Below are 26,024 nucleotides of genomic sequence, written 5' to 3'. Positions count from 1 at the left end.
GGCAGTTGTCAAATCATCCAGGTGGATGCTACACAGTGACTCTCCACTCACTGAAGTGCATTGAGGAGTGAAAAAAGCACTTTATAAATGTAAAGAATTATTGTTATTAGTTTAGTTGCCATTGTTAAACTGGCCAAACAAGACAGATTACTAAAAAGGGAGACATTCTAAACAGTTCACGAAATACGTTTGACAAATTTCAACAAAATCAGTATCTTTTCACATGGACAGATAAACATGATCAACAACTGCAGAAGGTGCATGTCATACTATAATACAAGCACACCTAAAAACTCTTTTTATCTTTAACAAATTCACAGTAGTGTGGCTGCATGACTTTCCTTGGTCAGCACTGCAGAAGCATCCTGCGATTTCTGTAACACCTGCAGGAAGGATGAAACCCATGCAGAGTGCTGCTTATTTTTAAAAGTCTGGCTGGGCTCTGTAGAAACATGGTTTACTTGGTGGAAGAGGGCATGTCTTACATATCTGAAGTGAAGAAACTGGTAGGCCTAGATAGTTTCTAATTGTTTCTTCATTTTTTGAACAAAAACAATAGAACAAAGTAATTAAAAACTATCCCCAACATTACATATGTTTGTAGATAATAATTCATTCTCTCAGTTTTTCAGCTTACATGGATGCTGGACTATTAGTACATCTCATGTTAATAAATAAATGGTACTGTACTCTCAGGCTAGCATCTTTGTCATTATATTTGATCAAAGATGAAATTCAAACACAAAATAACGGATACATTTCAAGGAAAAGTCAGAGGTCACACATACAATGAATAACGACAGGATTCCTAATACTCCAACCTGTAGCATGAATGATAATTTCTCCGTAAGAATCACAGAAATAAAATCCAGAAAAGGTCAGAGATATAAACTGAAACACTTCCATTAATTAATTATGTACTTTTTAAATTTTGCTGTTTTCTGAATCCTCTTACACCTGCTGTCATAAACCAATCAGGAACCAGCAGGTAGGAAACAACAGGTAAACCAGACAATTACAATGGACCAGTCCAATTTTGAGTTAATTATGGTGATTGCACATTTTTGCTACAGAGAGTGAACATTTATGCTCTTCAATATTATTGCAGGAAAAGAAGTAACATTGATTTTAACATATCCTTGCCATTTCAGTCCAGATTTGGGGAGGAATTTTTTTACTTTTAAAATGTAGATTGTGATTCCATTCTCATTACTGAATTTATTTAGCTAATTTCATTCAGAAATGATTTTATACAACATATTCCATATCAAAAAGTAAATTGATTTAATAAAATATAAATGGTTTAATAATAATTAATATTTAAACTATATATTTTTAACTTGTCAAGTACTTTAATGTAGTTTACACATTCCAGTTTTGTACCTATCTTAGGCTTTTCTACTCATTACCTGTTTGCTTTACAAACAGAAGAATTAATGTAAACAGGCTCAATTACCTGCAAAATATGTGTTACATCTTGTCATTTAATTGGCACCGAAAAATGCATTTGCATTGGCTTTTATTAATGAATTTTTAGTATAACGTAATTTGAAATTGTTAAATAACAATTTAAGAAATAAAATGTTTGGTGAATTTGTGGTCAGATTATTCTTAAATTTGGTTTAGAATAATATATCATACAGTATGAAACAAGCTAAGAAACACAATTTTACTTAAAAATACTTTTAGACACAATTTATACATGAATTGGTAAATACAGTTTTGCAAGCACTGTAAGGTGGCTTAATGTATGGAAAGTTGGATTGAAGGATGAATGTTGTTCCTTACAAACAAAGTTTACCTGAAGCAGGCAGATAAATCAACTTTGCAATTATAGTAGTTATTTTCTGAAAAAAAGACTACTGCAGCTGAAAAAGTTTCATGCAAATCATTTGTTTACATTTGTTTCTACCTGTGCTGCTACAGCAGCATGTGTTTATATTGTTATTAGACTATTTGGTACATTCCTACCCCAACCCCTATTTAATTAATACATACTGGTATGTCCCTACCTTCCTTTTTGCTTTACCTTCTGCTATAATGTATTTTAGGTTAAGGAAATTTTCGTCCTTTTACCTTCGAGTTGTCAATGGTTTTTCACGTCCTAATACTTGTATGACTTCTTGCCAGAAATCTATATGAAAGTATACGGATTCTCAGCCTTGAGTTTCTTGGACAGTAAAGCTATCTGTCCACGTTCACTACAACCAGTGGGACGATGCACACTCCGTACGGACTGGGTCTTGGGAGGGAAGCCTCGTTAATATGGCGTTCGGGATGGAGTAGTAAAAGAATGGATTTCTAATGCCTGATCGTGTCGAGCATGAGGCTAATCAAAAGACAGTTGTATATACTCCTAACTCCGTTACTCTGGGGCAACTAGCAAAGAACTGTGCCTTAAAGCTCGCTCAGAATTCTATTCTACATTAATAGATAGCAATAATAAAAATCCTCGGGTACTGTTTAGAACAGTGGCTAAATTAACAAATGGGAATTCAGATGAACGGTGCAAAATACCAAAAGATATTAGCAGTACAGACTTTATGAATTTCTTCAATGAGAAAATTAAAAATATAAGATCCCAGATCTCAGCATCACAGTACAAACCAAATACTAGCTTAGCAGACCCTGTCTCACATTGCTTCAGCACTTTAATAATTTTAATCCTGTTGCTGAGCAGGAAGTCTTAACTTTAATTACTAAAATGAAGCCCACTACTTGTTCCCTAGATCCAGTGCCAACAAAATTAGTAAAAAGTGCAATGGATGTTCTTGCAGCGCCTATTCTAACCATTATCAATAGTTCATGACTGCATGGCACCGTACCTGATGCACTAAAAGTGTCAGTCATTAAACCTTTACTTAAAAAGTCAGAACTAGACCCACACATACTAAATAATTATAGGCTTATTTCAAATGTACCGTTTCTCTCTAAAATACTAGAAAAAGTAGTCGCCAGTCAGCTTCAGTCACACCTTACGCATTACAGTTTATTTGAGAAATTCCAGTCTGGTTTTCGCACTGGTCATAGTACAGAAACTGCACTAACACGGGTTGTAAATGACATTCTGATATCCTCTGATGAAGGAAATTCCACTGTAATTATGTTGTTAGACTTAAGTGCAGCATTTGTCACCATTGACCATTCTATTTTACTGCACAGGCTAGAAAACGATGTTGGGCTTACAGGCTCCGTGCTCGCTTGGTTTAGTTCTTATTTATCAAATCGATTCCAATATGCACAGAAATGTGCTAACAGTACTCCATCATTATACACAGAAGTTCAATATGGTGTCCTGCAGGGCTCAGTACTGGGACCTTTACTGTTTTCACTTTACATGCTTCCACTGGGATCTCTCATTAGGAAACATAATGTTAATTTTCACTTGTATGCAGATAACACCCAGTTATACCTTTCATTTAAATCAAATGAAGTTTCTCAGATGTTGTCTTTAATTAGTTGTGTTAATGAGTTAAAGGAGTGGATGAATGATAACTACTTGTCTTTAAATACAGATAAAACAAAGATGTTAATTGTTGGAGGGAATGACGCTGATCACAGAAATATTTTGTCATCATTTAACTCAGTTGGAATCCCAATTAATTTTACTGAATCAGCCCGCAAATCCAGGAGTTATCTTTGATTCTAGCTTGTCATTTAAAGCACATATTACAAAGTTGTCCAAAACATGTTTCTTCCATCTTAAAAATGTTAGGAAATTAAGGCGCTTTCTAAATAAACAGGATTCTGAGAAATTAATTCATGCATTTATCTCTAGTAGGATTGACTACTGCAATGCGGTGTTCACTGGCTGTTCAAACTGTTCTTTATACAGCCTCCAGTTAATCCAAAATGCGGCCGCAAAAATTATTAAAAGAACAAGAAAATATGAACACATAACTCCAGTTCTTAAATCCTTACACTGGCTCCCGGTTAAGTTTAGGGCAGATTTCAAAATCCTCCTTTTAACATATAAAGCATTAAATGGCCAAGGTCCGGCTTACTTGTCAGATCTTATCATGACTTACAAACCTGAGCGCACATTAAGATCTCAAGATGCCAGTCTGCTTATGATTCCAAGGATTAATAAAATAACAGTGGGAGGTCTAGCTTTTAGTTACAGGGCCCCTAAACTGTGGAATGGTCTTCCTGCTTCTATAAGAGATGCCCCTTCGGTCTCAGCCTTTAAATCCCGGCTGAAGACTCACTACTTCAGTTTAGCATATCCTGACTAGAGCTGCTGAATAACTGTACATACTGCATCTCTGTTGTTAGTCATTAGCACTAAAACATAAGTAACATGATAGTTATAATTGAATACTAACCCTCACCTATTCTGGTTCTGTTCTCGGTACTCAAATGTGGCAATTGGTGCCACGGCCCACCTGCCAAGTTGTTTGCCTGCCTAAGGTAAAGTCATCCCTGATGGAGGATCACAGGAATCATGGGAAAGAGGGGTCCTTTCATCGGATTGGCTGGCCCAGCACAGTTTCAGCCGTGGAATGGCCAAATGGGTGAAGCAGCTTGATGGAGGAGGTCTCCAGGACTCTAGAAATATCCAAATCTTATTATGTGGTATCATCTACTGTTAAATTCTGCTTCTAAAATTTAGATTTTTATGCTGTATTATGGATTTGTTCTGTGTATTGTATTGTATTGACCCCCTTCTTTTGACATGCACTGCAACTCAACGTCCAACCTACCTGGAAAGGGGTCTCTCTTTGAACTGTCAAGAGTCAAGGCTGGGGGGCTGTCAAGAGGCAGGGCCTGTTAAATCCCATTGTGGCACTTCCTGTGTGATTTTGGGCTATACAAAAATAAACTGTATTGTATAGTATTGTACTATTATTAGTATTTTAATTTAGATCATTTTGTTTAATTGTGTCAAAACACTGTTAACTCTGTGAAAATACTTTTACATTACTGTATTAATGATTAGAAAATTAATGAAGCAACTTCTTTTAATGTACAGATTTTTATTATTGTGTATTATGACTATTATTAGTATTTTCATTTAGATCATTTTGTTTGTTTGAATGTATCATGACTCTGAAAACTCTGTGAAAATACTTTTACAACATGTGTTATTACTGTGTGAACATTTTAAAAAATAAATAATAAATAAATAAATAAAATATAAACATACAAACCCTTTAATTTTTATCCGTCTGATTATTGGATTCTTCGCTATAATAACCACAGACAATTTTATGTTGGTTAATAGCTCATTTATTTATTTTCAACCAAAGGGAATAAACATAGTTTTTTTTTCTATATATAATTTTTTTACATATAATATTCTGCATATAATATTTTGGATATAATATTCAGCAAAAGCAAACACATGACTGACTTATTTCTGATTTCTGGGTAAACATGTCCAGTTTCATATTTTCAGTTTGTCTCCTTTTTATTTGATGAAAATATCTACAGTAACAACCATCTGATAATTTAGATGAACATCTCCTGGGTACAACTCCAATATCTGGTTCATGGTAAGTCCTTTGCTTTTTTGATTCAAATAGTAAATACAATGATGACCACAGGTTGTGGATAAAAACTCCTGTAACTGAATATGGTTGTAAGTAATGCAGTTAGCATTAATCTTCAGAAATTTCATAATAACTTCGGGAAATATTTCAGAATCTGGGGGAATGCAATACGAGTCAAAAAATTCAGCTTTTCCATAATCTGCAAGGTAAATGGCAATCCAGTGCTTTCTGGGTTTATTATGGGGGTCTGTGTTTACGATCATAAACAGAGGTCTGGCAACCAACTTCTCCTTGGGCAGCTGATCTGAAGGGAATACATCCAGAAAATGGATGCGTGTTAGTGGCCCAGATGCAAAGGTGGTCCTGAGCTGCTCGGTGTCCAGAGGCTGCATGTCTGAACATGTCTATGGCTTAATTGTAGTTGTAAATAACTTGCCGGCGCATGTTAATTTCAATGATGTTGTCAAAAACTGCATACACAATCATATTCACTGTATCTTGCAGCGGTTCAGCAAATCTTATTTCAGTCCTGAGGTTCTCTGTTTTGTTGAGTGAATAGTGTCCTGTTGATTCCATATCAGGGCTTAGGTTGAATGCAAAAAGTGAATAGCCTTTAGCAAACTCTTCACGATCGACTAAACAGGGCCTTATCTTTCATCCTCTTGTCTGCGGTTTCCACCAGTTGAAAATATTCTCTGACACAGTGACCATTAGCAAAATCAGGCTGCAGAGGCTTGCTGGGTATCTGCTCTTCATTCAGGTAAAGAGCCATGAAGTTGATGTTGTTATGTTTAAAATTAAAGGGGTTGTGTGTAAAGTTGCCACTGAAAGCTGCATTGTCAACAAATCCCAAAACAACCAATTTTGGCAGCTGTCCCAGAAACAGGTTTTCCTGGTTGCAGACACGACTACCTGTAGGTATGCTGAACACCTTCATCTGAACCAGGTCGACTGGGTATTTTGCGGTGCTGGTCATCAAGGCTTCTGCATGACCCAGTCTGACTCCAGGGTTGACTTGAACTCTTTTTACAAACAATGATGCTGATAATATGGTGACCTTAAATTGATCACCATTGCTCATCAGATAAAAGTCATCCTTATTCCGTACCAACTTTATTTTCATATCAACCCCATTAATTAATAATTTCTCTTGAAAGAACAGATCTGCATTGATGTGACCCAATAAATCAACCTTGCAACTTCTGGAAGAGTAAGCAGCCCTTTTATTGAACCCCAAATTTGGGCTATCCAGAGCAGTGGCTTTGTGGTGACCGGGTGTGTCTTTATAGAACAGTTTAGCTGAAAATTCTGTTTTCAGGGTCTCGTCTCCGTAATTTAGTACGGTTTCAATAAACACTCGATATGGGTAATACTTATTGCTCTGGCTAATCAGTCTGTCCCCGATGGTGATGTCCACCTGACTGAACAGAGAAGCAATCGGGTAGTTTACAAGGGCAACACGTGCATCGGCGGCCAGATTTGTTCCATCATTTTTATTTATTTTACAGCTTAAGTGTTGTGTTGTTGAAGTGAGTGTGTTGTTGAAGTCCAGGTATTGATCATTTTCGGCAATCGAAAACTCAAGTGGAGCACTTTCTGACAATGCTGTGAGAGGCGGCACTTCAACATAGTAGCTTTTTTCAATGCTTCCGATTTTGCACATTCTTCTGATGCACAATGTACAAAAGCCATATTTAGAATATATCACCAGAATTTTGCTTAGTTCTGGATCTTCTCTTGGTTAACTTTCTTTTTCTTTTGACAGACTGTCGAGCTTTTTTCCTTTTTGCTCTCTTCCTGGGCCGTGCAGGTGGCCTGAGCAGTGCTAGATGGGGTGTGTGTCTTTTTCTTTTAACACCTCTTTTTATAACAATCATACCAGAACTTTCTTGTTGGGGTGTTGCAACTTTATTCATTACAGCACCTGCCATGTAACATAATTAGCAATGCTTTTCGCTGCAGACTTGACATGAGGTTTAGCAATTTCTAGCCCACGTCTAAACAGAGGCACTGCTTTTCTGAAGAGAGCTTTAAAAACACCACCAATACCACCACCGTACTGGACCGGGAGACCATGAAACCCTGGTAGACCATAGCCAGCTGGTATCTTGTAATAAGATGCTTAGGTGAGTGGATCTCCATAGTTTTTTGTTACAAGCATGTTTAAAAATTCATAGATCTTGCGGGACAAAAATGCAACTTGATTATTACCTTACCATACTGGAACGGAACTGGTTTATTCTGGTCCATCTTAATTTCAATCCTTATAGTATTGAAGCTTTGCATGGCAAGAGGTATGTAGTGTGGCTTTTCAAAAAATATGGTGACATTTGCACCGTCTTCACCTTTTATGTTTACACATCTCAGTAATGGCACATGCAACAAGTTCTGGTTCAATAGTATCTGTATACACAAACATGGTGGAATTACCACCTGTGATATCAGCAGAGTGATGTGACTTGTTAGATGGCTTATCTGGATCAAACCCGAGAATGTAAGCCAGCTCCCCGGACACTTGGAGCAAAATGCTTTAATCATCCATCAGACGAACAGTTCTACTGGCAGGATTGTATTTAAGTATTGGCTTAGGTGATGATGGGTTGGTATTAATGACATGATTAATTTCCGACAACAATGCTTCTATATTGCTGAAATAGCCTTTGTTTAAAGTGTATATCCATTTTGTTGATCTTGTTTCCTCATTCATTAGTATAAAAGTTGCTGGCTGAGTGATGGAATTGAACGTTTTTGGATAAGTCAGTTCCACCAATGCCACTTCCCAGTCTCTGCACAGTTCTATTGTCTTGGCTAGCTGAATGGTGAATGATGCTATCATGTTGTTGGGAAAAGTCCTGGCTGATGAATTACTTGGCAGTGTCACATAAAATCCATTTCTGACTGTAGACATTTTTTTTTTCTTGCTTTCTCAACTCCTTATGTCTTTCACTTCTGAAGCCTTGACACAACTGTTAAATTTATTTAACAGTTTATTTATTTTATTTTATTTATTTTATTTTCCCAGCCAAGCCATTTTACCAATACATGCTTATTTCTACCACACCCACGAGTGGCTAGAATTTTCTGGATGCGGTACACCTGGTTAGCATCAGGGTTTACTTTTTTGTAACTCTTCTGCATAAAACGTCCCTTGAATTTCATCACCTGTGTAATCTTTTAGTTTATATACAGGTTTGATCCGTTTAAAACAGTCCACGATAATAAATATTTTATCTGTAAACGACTGCTCATAGCCTTTTTCGAATACACCTTTTAATTTTGAAACTCGGACATGATCACCTATTTTCAAAGTGCACGGAGTAGAATTTCTTTGCCCGGCCCTACCATAGACTGTTTTCCAAACACACAGAGCATTTTCAGAAGTCACATTTACAGGTCTTGTTTAAATCGTGGTGTGAAAACTGTGGTTATAACTGCTGAAAGTCTGACAGGACATCTATATACCGAAAAGTATTGGCATATGTAAAATATTTCCGCATTTTGGATTTTAAGGTTCTATTGAACTGATCTACAGGGTGCGCACAAAGTCTGTATACTCCTATCTTTTGGAGGATTTTGAAAACGCGTTTCGATTGTGGGAGCTGTGATAAATCGCGCACTTATCAGAGAACATAATCTTTTCCTTCTCAGCATTTGTTGGAAATTGGTGCAGCATCAGATCATAAGCTTCCTGACATCAATCCAAGTCAGCATCTGATAACTCGTTAACGTGCAATGGACGCCAAAATTTCATTTGCAAGACCTATTTGATGTTTTTTCGCATTGTCGATTCTGCTATTCCCAACTCAGCAGCAGGTTTACAAGTGGATTTCATTGGGGATTATTGGACAGACTCTGCCACATCTGCACACATTTCATGCCTTGTGGATGGTCTTCCACTTCGCGGCATATCTTGGACGCTGCCCGTTGCAAAAGCCTTCTTTCTCCCACTGAAAAAAACGTCCTCTTTGTCAGCGATGCCTTCCCAAAATGCACAACAAAGTCATCCATGACATTTTAGATCGATTTCCCAGTAACAGGCTGCTCATGAACCCACATAGTGGCCACCAAACGCTCCTCGATCGTGAAAACACTTGTGCCACCCGTTGCTTCATCTTGGAACGACCGCCATGTTGTTGCGATTTCTTGAGTGGCAGCAGGTGGCAGCACCAGACAGGATGTCGGAAACATACCTCGAAATACCAGGAAGACTTGGGCTGATGTCCACAGGAACCAAATTGTCATGGTTATTCCTGTAAATGCTCATAAAGATATGGGTATACGGACTTTGTGCGTACCCTGTACTATGCTGGCTTTTACATCGCTGTTCGTGACAAAATGTACAATATTGTTCTGTCTTAGAAGTTTTTATACCAATGTGTTATGAAATTCTTCGCCTTGGTCTGTCTGTAGCTTCTTAGGAACTCTACCCTGTCTAAAGATCAAACTAAAACCCCGAATAACTTCTTTCTTTCTTAAAGTCTTAGACTTTAATGGCACAGCCCAAGCATATTTTGAAAGCACATCGATACACGTAAGGATAAATTTATGACCATCATTGAATTTTGAGTAATAAGACATCTCTAGGGCGGCACGGTGGCGCAGTGGTAGCACTGCTGCCTCGCAGTTAGGAGACCTGGGTTCGCTTCCCGGGTACTCCCTGCGTGGAGTTTGCATGTTCTCCCCGTGTCTGCGTGGGTTTCCTCCGGGCACTCCGGTTTCCTCCCACGATCCAAAGACATGCAGGTTAGGTGGATTGGCGATTCTAAATTGGCCCTGGTATGTGGGTGTGTTTGTGTGTGTCCTGCAGTGGGTTGGCACCCTGCCCAGGATTTGTTCCTGCCTTGTGCCCTATGTTGGCTGGGATTGGCTCCAGCAGACCCCCGTGACCTGGATTCAGCAGGTTAGAAAATGGATGGATGGATGGACATCTCTATGAAATCTGCTTGCCACTGGTCATCAATCGTTGAAACAATGGTTCTGTTTCTCTTGAACCTGAGCCATGCTGGTTTGTGCACACTGTAGGTATATTGTCCACTCATCAATTCCAATATGTTTTTTCGCTTAACACTTTTCCGACGACTTGATACATTTCTCAACAAGCTGTTAATACCACCAAAACTGCCAGGTTCCTTGGGTGTGTAATAAATTCTCTCTAAAGTTTTCTTGTACGTCCTCTTGCTGGGTCAGTCACTTACAGGTGCCGGTCATAAAATTAGAATATCATGACAAAGTTGATTTATTTCAGTAATTCCATTCAAAAAGTGAAACTTGTATATCAGATTCATTCACTACACACAGACTGATGTATTTCAAATGTTCATTTCTTTTAATTTTGATGATTATAACTGACAACTAATGAAAGCTCCAAATTCAGTATCTCGGAAAATTAGAATATAAATTAAGATCAATGCAAAAAAAGGATTTTTAGAAATGTTGGCCAACTGAAAGGTATGAACATGAAAAGTATGAGTATGTACAGCACTCAATATTTAGTTTGGGCTCCTTTGGCCTGGATTACTGCAGCAATGCGGCGTGGCATGGAGTCGACCAGTCTGTGGCACTGCTCAGGTGTTATGAGAGCCCATGTTGCTCTGATAGTGGCCTTTAGCTCTTCTGAATTGTTGGGTCTGGTGTATTGCATCTTCCTCTTCACAATACAAGATTTTCTATGGGGTTAAGGTCAGGCGAGTTTGCTGGCTAATCAAGAACAGGGATACCATGGTCCTTAAACCAGGTACTGGTAGTTTTGGCACTTTGTGCAGGTGCCAGGTTCTGTTGGAAAATGAAATCTGCATCTCCATAAAGTTCGTCAGCAGCAGGAAGCACCAGCAGATGACATGGCACCCCCAAACCATCACTGACTGTGGAAACTTTACACTGGACTTCAAGCAACATGGATTCTGTGCCTCTCCTCTCTTCCGCCAGACTCTGGGACCTTGATTTCCAAAGGAAATGCAAAATTTACTTTCATCAGAGAACATAACTTTGGACCACACAGCAGCAGTCCAGTCGAGACGCTTCTGACGCTGTCTCTTGTTCAAGAGTGGGTTGACACAAGGAATGCAACAGCTGAAACCCATGTCTTGCATACGTCTGTGCGTGGTGGTTCTTGAAGCACTGACTCCAGCTGCAGTCCACTCTTTGTGAATCTCCCCCACAGTACTGAACGGGTTTTGTTTCACAATCCTCTCCCAGGTGCGGTTATCCCTATTGCTTGTACACTTTTTTCTACAACATCTTGTCCTTCCCTTCGCCTTTCTATTAATGTGCTTGGACACAGAGCTCTGTGAACAGTCAACCTCTTTAGCAATGACCTTTTGTGTCTTGCCCTCCTTGTGCAAGGTGTCAATTGTTGTCTTTTGGACAACTGTCAAGTCAGCAGTCTTCCCCATGATTGTGTAGCCTACAGAACTAGACTGAGAGACCATTTAAAGGCTTTTGCAGGTGTTTTGAGTTAATTAGCTGATTAGAGTGTGGCACCAGGTGTCTTCAATATTGAACCTTTTCACAATATTCTAATTTTCCGAGAAACTGAATTTGGGTGTTTCATTAGTTGTCAGTTATAATCATCAAAATTAAAAGAAATAAACATTTGAAATACATCAGTCTGTGTGTAATGAATGAATCTAATATACAAGTTTCACTTTTTGAATATAATTACTGAAATAAATCAACTTTGTCATGATATTCTAATTTTATGACCGGCACCTGTATGCTCTCTGTACTCTCTGTACACACACTGGCGCTGTACGCAGATAGGAGCAGGATGTCTGCTCCGCCCCATTGCTGACTAACCTTTTTAACACCTTACAGGTTCCCGAAGCTCCGTCTCAGCTTACAGAACCGATCACTCTGTTTTTAGGACCAAGGCCAAGATCGGCCGACCATTTTCCTTACGCACGACTGACAAAAGGTCTGATGCCTGTCAAACATCGCGCCTAGGACAACGGGGGCAGAGACACCTAAGAGAGCCAGGGAAACACCCCCGCCCAATAACCAAGTTGGCAGCAGGTGAGTACCGGAAATGCCAAGGGGGCAGGACATACACCTGTCAAATTCTTAGTAGTAAAGGTGCGTCACTATTATACATCATAAGGTGGACACAAAACATCAAAGGCTTCCACAATGAGGCATGGTGGTACAATATTAAGAGGACTGAGAGCTGGTTTAAGGGTGTCAATAGTTCTTTTAACAGTGAAAGTGAGACAAGCTCAAAAGATTCCAAGACAATACCATGATTAACAGTAGGAAGTTCATAGCCAGTTGGAACAATACCAAAGTGGATTTTATCAATTTTACTGACAAAGAATGAAAGAAACTGCTCACATGAAAGAACAGTGCTATTTAATCCCATCACAGAATGAGGGTGAATGGCCGCATTAATTGAAATAAATAAGACCCTAGGATTCTTAGAATGACGGGATACTACATCAGTGAAGAAATCATGTTTAGCTTTCTTAACTGCAACCTGGAAGTTGAATAGAGAAGTCCTAAAAATCTGTTGAGAAACAATCAGTCCATCTTTTTTCCAACGCTGTTCCGTGGCACAATGATCGCGTAGTTTCATTTAGACAGGGAGCAGGTCTTCCCTTATTACAGCGTATCTTGAGCGGAGCAATTAAGTCTAAAACCATTTTACAATTAGAATTAAATTATAAGACAGACTATACCATCATATTGGACATGCACATCAAGTTTGGAGAATATGGTTTTAAAATCGGGTATAATAGAAGAATTTTAATTGTGAGAGCAGCACGGAGCACAATTAGTAGCAGGGACATCTACAGTAATATTCAAATCCATCATTATAGAAAAGTGATCAGTAAAGGAAACATCGATAAATCAATATTATTAACTGAAATATCACGTGTAAGAACAAGATCAAGGGTGTGACCGAGAGAGAGAGTTGCCGTATTAATATGCTGGATAAAATCAAATGAGTACAATAGTGATAAAAAGTTATTAACCAAAGATTTTGATTGACAACAAACATGAATTTTAAAATCACCAACAATAAATACTTTGTCATAGGAGAGGGTGATATCAGCCAGGAGATAGAGAATTCAGAAATGAAGATATCATTAATTACAGGAGGTCTATAAACCACAGCAAACAACAAAGAAGGGGAGTTGCACACTTTGAAAAGTTGTAGTTCGAAGCTACTAAACAGACCCCTTGTAAGGCTCCGACACAAGAACATACTTTTAAAAACAATGGCAATGCCCCCACCATGACGAGTCAGCCGAGGATAGTTTAAAAATGAATAACCTGATGGTACCAAGTCAGTAAAACATGAAGAGTCACCATTTACAATCCAGGTCTCAGTGATGAAAAAGAAATCCATATTGTTTGAGATAATAAAGACTTGCAGAATAAAAGTTTTATTAAACACAGATCTCACTTTCAAGAGAGCAGCCTTGATAGAAGTTGAAGAGCTTGCTGCAGGATAAACATGGGTGAGCGTGCGAAGATTAGCAGCATTTACTCCCCCAGAGCACACCAAGGAAGAGTGCTGCCGCGGCCTTGAAATACAGGAATTAAATCTAGCACCGATGAACCAGGGATGGAGTCCTGTGCAGGAGAAGATGGGTCATAGACGACTCTCAGGCATCGGGAATCCAAGCTCTGGGACGTGAGTTGGCGTTGTTTAACAGCAATACCGGCTCTTTTTCCACAACAGCGGCGGGTGCATTTGCGTCTCTGTGAGGCATTCACCTCACTGATACAGGTGAAAACCGGCGTCCAGGCGAAGAAGACAGCAGATGAATAAAACAAAGGTGGAGGTTCACATAATATCCCATTAGGAGATGAAAATTGAGAGGACAGCAAGCAAGAAAATATGTTAAGTAAAGAATCACGTTCGTAGGACAGTGGCTATTGAGATAAACTAAAACATAGATCAGGGAGACGAGCAGAGGGCCAGCTACACCAGTCTGCGCCATCTTTGAAATTAAATTAAAATAACCAGTGAAACATATGAATTTGAAAATAATCATGTTTTATATTAGTGTGACCATCACAATAAAAGAGAAATACATTAAACAATACAAACTAAAGTGCACATAGTCTTTAAACAAAATACGTGCATTTAACTTAACCAAAAATGGCCACTGGTGTGTCTTAAAGTCCAAAAGTTTAAATAAAGCTTCAACACAAATAAAATAAAACAATAATGTGCAGTTTATAAAAGATTCAGTTCATATATTCCTGATTGCAGTGCAACAGACTAAAATATGTAACAAGCTAATCTATACTAATAAAAGGCAAAGCCCTCACTCACTCACTCACTCACTCACTCATCACTAATTCTCCAACTTCCCGTGTAGGTAGAAGGCTGAAATTTGGCAGGCTTATTCCTTACAGCTTACTTACAAAAGTTGGGCAGGTTTCATTTCGAAATTCTACGCATAAGGGTCATAACTGGAAGCTATTTTTCCCCATATAATGTAATGGAGTCTTGAGTTGGAGATGGCCGTGGGGGGCGGAGTTTCGTGTGACATCATCATGCCTCCTACGTAAGTACGTAGAGAATAAGGAAGAACTCCAAACAGCGATGAGCACAAAACGCCATTTCACAATTGAGAAGGCAGGAAAACATTATGAAGCAAATGATGCATACAAGCATATTCATAAGTACAGCTACTGCGGAAACAAAGCACGGCGTGAACCGTAAGTTTATATTAAATTAAGTTCATAGACAGGCTGCCACTAGCGTTTGTAATTTAGTGCCTGCCCATATAAGGCCGTCCATCAGCGGCAATCCAATACAAACACTGCCGGTAAATGTTCACGGGTGAAGGACTGTGCTTATGCAGAGGAAGATGAGATGGTCAGGGTGGTGTTTGGCACAAACTCATTGAAACTGCGAGAGAAACTTTTAAGTGCGGGTCTTAGCTGACATTACGAGATGGCACCAGTACAGCTGGGAACCTTCGATGCAAGAACACCAAGCGGCTCCGTGAACTGGCGCAGTGCACAGACAAAAGCAACAGTTCCAAAGAGTGCTGAACAAAACCGAATTACACAATTGAGAAGGCAGCAAAAAAATATGAAGCGTCTTATACATACAATCATATTCATAAGTGCAGCTACTGCGGAAACAAAGCACACGGTGGAAAAAGTGAATGTCCTGCTAAAGGAAGACAGTGTAAAAAAACCCGTGCATGCAGTTTGTCACATCACAGATAAAAGGAAGACGAGCTGTTTATTGATGCAGTAAGGAACTAATCGATGAATGAAACCTCTTATCTTTACAGCGATTGACAAACACGGAATGTAACTTGAACACATCCTACAAATACGAGCCTGATTGAAAGAAATAATGATAATCAAATCCTTGATGACAGCAACATTCAATAACACTCACAAAACAATTACTGTATATTGACAATCATGTTACGTTATTTTTAAAATGTTCCCTTTTCTTTTCATAACTTCTACTTCTCCACTGCGGTACGGGTATATATATAAATGTATATATATACCCGATCTACAATACATACTTTAGCATAGACAAGCCACACGCTGTGGCTAATTGTAGAGTCTTCACCTCTAACGCCGACATTGAGGTTGATTCCGAGAGGGATGTACTGACTATGTACGCGCTACCGCTTCATTTTACCTTAGCATCTCCTTGGTTTGGGACGTATGAAAAAATATTAGGTTAGCAGAATCATGTTACGTTATTTTTAAAATTTTCCCTTTCTTAGCACAAGCACAGCTGAGAAGCTTCGATGCATGTACTCCATAAAATAACGCATTTAATCACACTTTCAATTCCAAGCAAACGGGAACTTTTGTCAATGCATGATTTCCTGGTACATCCATTACACTGATGCACACATCACAGCTACAAAAATGTTAGAGTCGGAATAAAGCGCGTTCCTACGACTGATCATTTCGACTACCGAGCGAAGCCTTGATAAAAGCATGGTTTTGTGCACACTGAAAAGCAAGCAAAATTAGATGCATTACAGAAAGCGGACTTTGTGGCTCTTACTGGGGATCATTGGACTTCCGTGACCGTTAGTAATTCTAAATACATCTAATTACAAAATGTTCAATGATCACACTGTTTTAGCCTAATGTACAAAATAATTTTGGCTAATGTTACTCAGAGTTTAAAGAGTAAGCTGGTCAAATTACCTTTTATGTTTCTGACTTATTTTTTTAAGAAGAAAAACTGCACTTTATGTTGAAATTTTGGTTATTATTATTTAAAGACAATACTATTCTGAAAATGTACTTAAAGTACTTAAACTACCACTTTATTTTTAAGTCTGCCCAATTTTAACCAGGGATGATATTTTTGTTTCTGTTTTGAATTCAAATGCAGTTTAAAAGCTTTTTTCAGAAATTAAAACAGCTTCAGTTTACAATATTCATGTCCATGTCTATTATTTGATTCTGTAAGCCCACTAAAACCGTTTTAAATTAAAAAAAAACATTTGCGATTTGGGGCAAATTTACGTGTCGATTACATACGATTAATCAAGATTAATTCTTACACAGCCTCTAATTAATTGGATTAATTTTTTAATCGAGTCCCACCTAATATATATATATATGTAGATATATATATGTAGATTTGTATATATATGTGTATATACAGTATATATGTAGATATGTATATGTTGTATATACAGTATGTATATATGTGTGTGTGTATATATACAGTATGTGTATATATATGTATATGTATATATATGTATGTGTGTATATGTATATATATATATAACTGTATATATATGTGTATGTGTGTGTATATATATATATGCCAGCAACACTCATGACAATGACAAAACAATTACATTGTCAATCATGTTACGTTATTATTAAAATGTTTCCTTTTCTTTTTACTTCTCCGCAGCCAATCGCAGGTATTTTGATATATATATATACATTAACAATCATCTTACGTTATTTTTAAAATGTTTGCTTTTCTTTTTCATAACTTCTTTAACACACTACTTCTCCGCTGTGAAGCACGGGTATTCTGCTAGTTACTGATATACTCCAAAACACAAGTTACCTAACGTTAGAGATGGTTTACTATTCATATGAACTCAAATATTATACAAAAAAAGAAGAAAAAAAAACAAGGACGACTCAGCTACAACTATCCATCCATCCATTTTCTAATCTGCTGAATCCGAATACAGGGTCACGGGGGTCTGCCGGAGCCAATCCCAGGGCACAAGGCAGGCCCAATCCTGGGCAGGGTGCCAACCCACTGCAGGACACACACGGGCCAATTTAGAATCGCCAATCCACCTAACCTGCATGTCTTTGGATCGTGGGAGGAAACCGGAGTGCCCGGAGGAAGCCCACGCAGACACAGGGAGAACATGCAAACTCCACGCAGGGAGGACCCGGGAAGTGAACCCAGGTCTCCTAACTGATAGGCAGCAGCGCTACCACTGCGCCAACACGCCGCCCCAGCTACAACTATTTACTCGTTTAATACAGCTCCAATCACGTTAGCAAACATAACTGAAATTCTATTCACTTAACCCTTAAACCACCGCAACCAGCTAGAGTCAGTTTACAGTGCAATTTGGAAGCATGCCGAAGCCGAGTATATGCAGCGACATACATTCATTGAACTCCGCAACCAGCTAAAGTTGTTTCTCAGTGCAATTTGCCAGCACGCCGGCGCCGAGTATATTCGGCGATGTATATTCATTGAATGCTGCAACCGGCTGTAGTCGTGTTTCAGTGTAATTTGCCAGCACGCAGGGGACGAGTATATTGGGCGACGTACATTCATTGATCCAAAAGCAATGAGAGGAAGCAGCAGCTTTGGCTAAATTGAGTATTTTGGAAGAGGCCATAGAAGAAGAGGACAAAGTCTACCATCCTCTCAAGCTGACCACCACAGAAGATCCCGCAAAATTAACTTTCCAGTTTGTCTTAGATCAGAATACTGACAATGCCTTTAAGCCCACAGTAGAAAGCTTTACATACAATGCCCAAGCACATAACCTGCCAGAAGATGCCACACCACCCAGTTGGGAAGACTACTCTAATCCAGCCCCCATTGTGAGTGCCATGAATCCCCACAAGTATTCAAAAGTCATACCACCTACTCATGCACTCCAAAGACCTTTCCCAGATGCAGATAATCAGAATTTCATTAAACCTCCAAGGAAATGCCATTTGCTTCCAGAGACTCAGTTTTCTTCAATGAGTTGTGTTATGCTTTGGACAACCTGAGCTGAATCCATCTGCAACTCCATTTACCCCATTAGTACCTAAGCATGATCCACCAGATGACATCAGCTACAGTAATGTACAAGGAATACCTGTGGGCATGAAATCTGAAAGAGCTGAAATATCGGAATTTACAAGATACATGAGAACTCATCAATACTGGTCTCACAAGGTTTGACGACCACCCAGAAAACTATAGGAGCTGGAGATCCACATTTAAGACAGCAATCCACGACTTACACATCTCACCTATGGAAGACCTAGATCTACTGGTGAGATGGCTTTGGCCCCAATCGACAGAATATGCCAAAAGACTTAAAAATGTCAAAGTAAACAATCCATTCACAGGCCTCACCCTTGTCTGGGAGAGACTAAACTAAACGTTTGGAGGATCTGAAGTCATTGAGCTTTCCTTATTCAAAAGACTACAGGACTTTCCTAAACTGTCCAGCAAGGATGACGGCAAGCTTTTGGAACTTAGTGACCTTCTTCTTGAACTTGAAATTACTAAAACAGATCCACATCTGCCCGACCTCAGTTATTTAGATACTGTTCATGGTGTTAACCCCTTGGTGGCAAAACTGCCATACCATCTTCAAGAGAAGTGGACTTTGACGGGTTCCAAGTACAAACAGCAATATCAAGTCTTTTTTCCACGTTTCTCCTTTTTCTCAGAATTTGTTAGACAGATTGCCAAGGCCAAACATGATCCAAGCTTCTCAGTGAATGAAGCACACGTGCCAAGCTCAACAACAGCACGGTATGAGAACTTGAGTGCTAGATATAAGGACTTAAGGGGCATTATTTCCATTTGTAAGACAGGAATCTCAGATAACACATCAACTGCCAGCAAGGATGTAACATAAGAGAAAGTTGACAATCCCAACCACTACTGCCCAATACATAAAAAACCCAAGAGAAACCCATGCAAAAGCGCAAGGAATTTCTTCAAAGACATGAAATCTGCTACAGGTGCTGTGCTTCAACGGAGCACTTTGCCAGAAAAAGTAAGGCTACTATTCATTGCTATGAGTGTGGCAGCGACCAGCATGTTACTGCTGTCCATCCAAATTCCCAAGAGGACTCTATCCCCTTCTCCAGGCATGGCGGGGAGAGCTCTGAACAAGTGCCAAGGCCAGTATCATTTAAATGTACCGAAGTATGTGGAGAAGGACTTTGTGGAAAATCCTGTGCCAAAATACAGTATGTCTTGTTAAGGTGTTCCACAAGGAACTGCCAGAGAAAGCCATTAAAATGTATGCTATCTTAGGCAAACAGAGCAATCATTCACTTGCAAATCCAGAGTTCTTTGACCTGTTCAATATAAAGGGGAACTCTTCACTCTAGAGAAGCCTAGTGAATGCTACAGGAAGAAGAGTGGATGGTTTAATTGTGGAAGTTGTGCGAGGGAATACACAGTTTCCACTTCCTATGCTGATTGAATGTGATCAATTACCAAGTGACAGGGAGGCAATTCCCACGCCTGAAGTAGCACGGTGCCATCCTCACCTGAAGCATATAGCCAGGTGTATCACACCTCTTGACAAATATGCTAACATCTTGCTTTTGCTGAGCAGAGACATTCTAAGAGTCCATAATGTATGTCAACAGTGTAATGGCCCTAATGATGCCCCTTATGTCCATAGACTTGATTTAGGTTAGGTCACCGTGGGAGATGTCTCCATAAATAAAACACACAGACCTTGCAGCATCCATTCTTACAATACAAGTGTGACTAGAAGGGGGAGTGTCTCTTACTTTAAACAATTCCCATGCCACTATTTCGTGAAAGAGAGACCTAATCTGCATACAGAGACGCATGATAACATACAAGAGCTCAGTATGGTTATGCCTGAAGACGACCCTGGTCATAAAGTTTTCCAGACCACCAGTGACAACAATAAGGTAGCTCCTTCTGTTAAAGATAAGGACTTCATCAAAATCATGGACCAAGATTCTATAAAGATACTGTAGTTCTAACAGTTGGGTAGCTCCATTACCGTTCTACAATCCAAGACTTATTCTTCCAAATAATTATGAGCAAGTGGTGTCAAGATTGGCTTCACTAAAGAGAACAATGGAGAATCGACCAAAGATGAATGAGCACTTCATAACATTCATGCAGAAAATACTGGATAACAATCATGCTGCACCATCTCCACCATTGAGGGAAGATGAAGAATGCTGGTGTCTTTCAACCCTTAGCGTATGCCATCCTCGCAAGTCAGGACAAATTAGAGTGATCTTTGATTCGAGTACACAATACAGAGGCCTATCTCTCAAAAATGTACTTTTAACAGGTCCAAACCTAAGAACCTTATTGGAATGCTCACACAATTCAGGAAAGAACCAGTCGGAGTGACAGCAATAATTAATTCAAGACCCTTAAGCCCAATTCCTTCAGATCCAGAGTATCCCATTATTCTGACCCCAGCTGCCCTGTTGACACAGAAAAATGGGGTTATTCCAACTCCACATGGAGTCTTTGACAGCCACGACCTTCACAAAAGCCAGTGGAGACATGTACAACACCTTGCCAATTGCTTCTGGAAAAGATGGAGAAAGAATTATCTGAACCTTTTACAAGACCACAGAAGATGGCAAGTACAAATGCCTAACATTCAAGAAGGGGATTTGGTCTTACTGAAGGATCACCAAGCTCATCAGGTCAATTGGCCCATGGGTCTCATTGTAAAAACCATGCCCAGTGATGACAGAAGGGTCTGCAAGATTGAAATGAAGACTGCCAGAGACTGGACTGTTAAGACCTTCTGCAGACCAGTCACGAGGTTGTCCTGTTAATTCATCAGAAAGACCAATTCAGTACCTACCACTGCTGATGTAACCTGAACTTTCAGAAGTCACACCAATCTCCACCATCTTCAGTTTATAAGAAGTTTTTACTAGTGACTATTGAATCTGAGAACTCATTTAAAGTTTATTATTGATTGTGGCTGTTCTCTTGTTTTTTCAGGTTCCCAAGGATGGATACCTACTATGTTACAGACTTGTTATAGAAAAAAAAATGTAATGATTGTAATGTTAGTATTCAAGATTAATGGTGCCACCTGACGATAACAGACGGGGAGTATGCTGCTACAGCAGTCTGTGTTAATATTGTTATTAGACTGTTTGGTACAGTCCTGTTTCCTACCCCCACCCCATTTAATTAATACATATTAGTATGTCCCTAGCTCCCTTTTTGCTATTGGTGCTTCTTTAGTCTTTGCTTTACCTTCCGCCAAGTTGTATATTAGGTTAAGGAAATTGTTGTCCTTTTACCTTTAAGTTGTCAATAGTTTTCACGTCCTAATACTCTGTATGACTTCTTGCCAGAAATCTACATTAAAGTATACGGATTCTCAGCCTTGAGTAAAGCTATCTGTCCACATTCACTACAACCAGTGGGGCGACACACACTCCATACGGACTGGGTCTTAGGAGAGAAGCCTCACAAATACAGCATTTGGGGATGGAATAGTACCTATTGATTGCTTCATTTGCATAAATGTGCAAAAGTGTGGTCATTTGTTTCCATTTGTACTTTGTACATGAAGGAGCAAACCTGGCAACCGCTTCAGTGGAAATAATGATGGAACAGCACTAAATTAATATAAACAAATATTTGAAATATGTATTGTACATAATTCTATACACCATATACAACACATAGAAAAAATGCTGTATATGTTGTATGCCACGGGTTCTCAAACTCAGTCTTTGGGACCCACTGTGGCTGCACGTTTTTGTTCCAACCAGTTTCTGTTTTTAATTTGACTCCTGGGCTAATTAAGTAAACTGTTATTTACCAGGTTCAGTGTTTTGGGAATAACATAGACATTAGAAAACTAAGTTTGCTAATATATATATATATATATATATATATATATATATATATAAATATATATATACACTGTATATATTTTAAGCGAAGGTTTGTGATACGAGTTTGCATATTTGTAGTTTAAGATCCACAAAGGGAGAGAATGAATTATGTATCATAAAGTAGTTTTTATCCCTGAGCTTTCAGCTCCTGCTCAGCTGTCATCAAAGGATAATGATCAGACATACAAGAATCAAAGGCAATATATAGCAAAATTAGGTGTGGGGGTATGGGGGTAATGAGGTGGGGTTAGGAGGGTGGTGGTCATAAAGATTTATTTATTATGAGGATGTTCTTCTTCTTAAGTTTGCATATGCTGGGTTCGTATCCAAATGTCTAATCATTATCTTCTGATGACGGCTCCTGGCAGGAGCTGAAACAACAACAACAACAACATTTATTTATATAGCACATTTTCATACAAACAGTAGCTCAAAGTGCTTTACATATTAAAGAATAGAAAAATGAAAGACATAATTATAAAAAATAAATCAACATTAACATCGAATAAGAGTAAGGTTCAATGGCCAGGGGACAGAAAAAACAAAAACTCCAGACGGCTGGAGAAAAAATAAAATCTGTAGGGATTCCAGACCATGAGACCGCCCAGTCCTCTCTGGGCATTCTACCTAACATAAATGAAACAGTCCTCTTTGGATTTAGGGTTCTCACGGAAGGGCTTGATGATGATGATGGTCACGTAGACTTCTTCCTTTTAATCCGTCCATCATTGTTGGAGCATCATGAAGCTTTGAGTAGGTGGAGGTGGCGCAGGCCACCACCACAAAGAAACCGGAAAAAGAAACAGAAAAGAGAGTAGGGGTCAGTACCGATTTTAGAGCCACCATGAATAGTTGTTATGATGAATTGAACATACAGAGTATCAGGATTAAGTTAAATTACGATTAAAATGAAGTTATAAAAAGGCCATGTTAAAGTAATGTGTTTTCAGCAGTGTTTTAAAGTGCTCTACTGTATCAGCCTGGCGAATTCCTATTGGCAGGCTATTCCAGATTTTAGGTGCATAACAGCAGAAGGCCGCCTCACCACTTCTTTTAAGTTTTGTTCTTGGAATTCTAAGGAGACACTCATTTGAGGATCTGAGGTTACGATTTGGAATATAAGGTGTCAGACATTCCGATATATAAGATGGGGCGAGATTATTTAAGGCTTTATAAACCATAAGCAGAATTTTAAAGTCAATTCTGAATGACACAGGTAACCAGTGTAGTGACGCTAAGACTGGTGTGATGTGTTCTGATTTTCTTTTCCTAGTTAGGATTCTAGCAGCTGCATTCTGCACTAGTTGCAAACGATTTATATCTTTTTTGGGTAGTCCTGAGAGGAGTGCATTACAGTAATCTAGTCTACTGAAAACAAACGCGTGAACTAATTTCTCAGCATCTTTCAGTGATAAAGAGGTCTAACTTTACTTATGTTTCTTAAGTGAAAAAATGCTGTCCTAATGATCTGATTAATATGTGATTTAAAATTCAGATTACAGTCAACAATCACCCCTAAGCTTTTTACCTCCGTCTTGACTTTTAATCCTAATGTATCCAGTTTATTTCTAATAGCTTCATTGTATCCATTATTGCTGATCACTAAAATTTCAGTTTTCTCTTTATTTAACTTGAGAAAATTACTATTCATCCATTCTGAGATACTAGTCAGACATTCTGTTAGTGAATCAATAGAATTGGGGTCATCAGGTGCTATTGATAAGTACAGCTGTGTGTCATCAGCATAGCTGTGGTAGCTCACGTTGTGCCCTGAGATAATCTGACCTAATGGAAGCATGTAGATTGAGAATAACAGCGGACCCAGGATAGAGCCTTGTGGAACACCATATTGGATATCATGTGTCTTCGAGTTGTAATTCCCACAACTAACAAAATATTTTCTCCCTGTCAGGTAGGATTCAAACCAATTTAAGACACTGTCAGAGAGGCCCACCCATTGACTAAGGCGATTTCTAAGAATGTTGTGATCAATGGTGTCAAATGCAGCACTCAGATCTAAGAGGATGAGAACAGATAAATGGCCTCTGTCTGCATTTACCCGCAAGTCATTTACTACTTTAACGAGTGCCGTTTCTGTGCTGTGATTTGTTCTAAAACCTGACTGAAATTTATCTTGAATAGCATGTTTATTTAGGTGGTCATTTAACTGCATAATGACTGCCTTCTCTAGAACTTTACTTAAGAAGGGCAAGTTAGAGATGGGTCTAAAATTTTCAAGAGCCGAGGGGTCAAGATTATGTTTCTTAAGAAGGGGTTTAACTACAGCAGTCTTAAGACAGTCTGGGAAGACCCCAGTATCTAGTGACGAATTTACTATGTCTATGTACTATGAAAGCTCAGGAATAAAAACTACTTTATGATACATGATTCATTGTCTCCCTTTGTGGATCTCCAACTACAAATATACTGTGTATATACATATATATATATATATATATATATATATATATATATATATATATATATATATATATATATATATATATATATATATATATATATATATATATATATATAAATTATGCTAACATTTCAATGGCAGAAACAGTTTATTCACAAAACATACTTCATATGCGCAAGATGATTTACAGGACTGTTTCAACCTATTCGCCACCATGTTCAACACATGTACCATATGTGGCACAAAAATTGTACATAGGTACATTCATATGAAAAAGTTTGGGAACCCCTCTTAAATCTTTGGATTTTTGTTTATTATTGGCTGAATTTTCAAAGTAGCAACTATAATGTAATATATGACATGCCTTATGGAAATAGTATGTATCTGTCTATCTATCTAGTATTTCAACAGTGACATTAAGTTTATTGGATTAACAGAAAATATGCAATAACAAAATTAGACAAGTGAATGAATTTGGGCACCCAAACAGAGATATTACATCAATACTTAGTTTAGCCTTCTTTTGCAAATATAACAGCCTCTAGATGCCTCCTATAGCCTTTCATGAGTGTCTGGATTCTGGATGGAGGTATTTTTGACCATTCTTCCATACAAAATCTCTCCAGTTCAGTTAAATTTGATGGCTGCCGAGCATGGACAGCCAGCTTCAAATCATTCCATTGATTTTTGATGATAAGATAGATAGATAGATAGATAGATAGATAGATAGATAGATAGATAGATAGATAGATAGATAGATAGATAGATAGATAGATAGATACTTTATTAATCCCAAGGGGAAATTCACATAATCCAGCAGCAGTATACTGGTACAAAAAACAATATTAAACAGTAATAAAAATGCATGTAAAAGCAGATAATAACTTTGAATAATGTTAGCATTCAAGTCAGGGGACTATGACTTGAACATTTCAGAACATTGTACTTCTCCCTCTGCAAGAATGCCTTTGTAGATTTCGAACTGTGTTTTGGGTCATTGTCTTGTTGGAATA

Source organism: Polypterus senegalus, chromosome 11, assembly GCF_016835505.1.
Source record: "Polypterus senegalus isolate Bchr_013 chromosome 11, ASM1683550v1, whole genome shotgun sequence".
Taxonomy (NCBI): domain Eukaryota; kingdom Metazoa; phylum Chordata; class Cladistia; order Polypteriformes; family Polypteridae; genus Polypterus; species Polypterus senegalus.
This window is presented reverse-complemented; position numbering follows the sequence as displayed.